Source organism: Elephantulus edwardii, unplaced genomic scaffold (genome assembly GCF_000299155.1).
Source record: "Elephantulus edwardii isolate Elephantulus edwardi_28Jun2011 unplaced genomic scaffold, EleEdw1.0 scaffold00112, whole genome shotgun sequence".
NCBI classification, from domain to species: domain Eukaryota; kingdom Metazoa; phylum Chordata; class Mammalia; order Macroscelidea; family Macroscelididae; genus Elephantulus; species Elephantulus edwardii.
Genome location: NW_006399862.1, coordinates 7,101,284 through 7,102,769, shown reverse-complemented (window position 1 = coordinate 7,102,769; position 1,486 = coordinate 7,101,284). Strand labels below are relative to the sequence as shown.

The 1,486-nt window shown below is 39.6% G+C and overlaps 1 pseudogene; it reads right to left on the bottom strand.

Moving 5' to 3' along the window:
- Positions 1 to 1,486, bottom strand: part of LOC102851427 — a 4,493-nt pseudogene that overhangs the window by 759 nt on the left and 2,248 nt on the right.

Below are 1,486 nucleotides of genomic sequence, written 5' to 3'. Positions count from 1 at the left end.
AACACGAGTTACCTCTGTACAGCAAATTTACAGACCAATGTTGTACCACTTTGAAGAATGTCTGACCAAAAACAGTTAAAACCAAATATCTTTTTAAATAGGAGGCCGAATACAATCAAGTCATTCCCAATGGCTAATAAATATTGTACCATATATCTCCCTGAAACAGAGATCAACAACAACACCAACATAGGGAGAGCTCTGTGAACCTGGAGGATAGAAATTTATGCAACCAAGTCAAAGTGGGTGATTTTAATCTGCAGCCCTCTGGCCTGGTTTTAATTGGTTTTGGTCAAACATTTTTCTAAGTGGTATAGCACTGGTCTTTCCATTTGCTGAACAGAGGTAATTCGTGATTGTTGTGATACTGAAAACTGTGATGCTGATGTGTCAAATGTGATAATGGTTACCCATGGTGGAAACTGTTTGGTGGAGCTCCCCAATTAAAACAAGTTTAGAAGCAGGAGTGCTATCCACTTCGGAAATAGCTTGCCTCTGGAAATGCTATGAACTTGGAGAAATGATGAAAGTTAAGCAAGTGTTCAAGTCTTTCATTCTTAGGGTCGCTATGAGTCATTTAAGATTCGACGGCACTGAACAACAACAACAGATGGCACATAACAATAAATAGGCCCTAGGGTGTGAGAGATGGTGAGGATGGTGCAGGATCAGACATGGTTCAGGTCAGCTTTTCACAGGGTCTCTGTGAGTTGTACTCGATCAGATAGAGCCTAACAACAACATAGACATTTAGGGTCATTATCAGTATGTTAGAGCTTATGTCCACTGTTGTATTATGTATGATTTTTGCCTCTGTTTCTCATTCCTACCTTCTTGTGGGTTGCTTGAACACTGTTAAGAGTCCATCTTGGTTTATGTATCATGCTTTTTGGCATATTGTACTGTAGTTTTCTCTGTGGTTGCTCTAAGTATTGGAATAGACAATTACAGCTTACCATAGCCCACAGACATATAAAGGAGCTCTGGTGACCTGCTGGTAAGGAGCTGTACTACCAATCCTAAGGTGGGCAGTTTGAATCCATCAGCTGCTCTGTGGGAGAAAGATGAGCAATTTCCTCCTGTGCAGCAGAGGTTTTAAGCATCTGAAAACCTGCTGGAGGATGACGGCATATAGTAACAACTGATGTGAGTTTTACCAATTTGAATGCAATACAGAAATTTTAATTTCATTTCCTTTCCTCTATTCTTACAGAATTATCTTCATTATTTACTTTCATATATTTAGCATCACACTGGATGACGACTTAGCATCAAATTAGATAATGACTTAGATTTTGCACCCAAATAGCACTTAAGGAAACTAGTGGGAAGATATACACAAACCCTTGTGTATATGTGATTCTGCATTTGTATTGGTACATTTTTTTGGGGGTCTACAGCGATTTTATTGTAACAGAGAAACCAAGCTGCAGTAAATCTACATGATTAGAGCAGATGGTGGTCATCTTTGCCCAGGGGGAAGCCC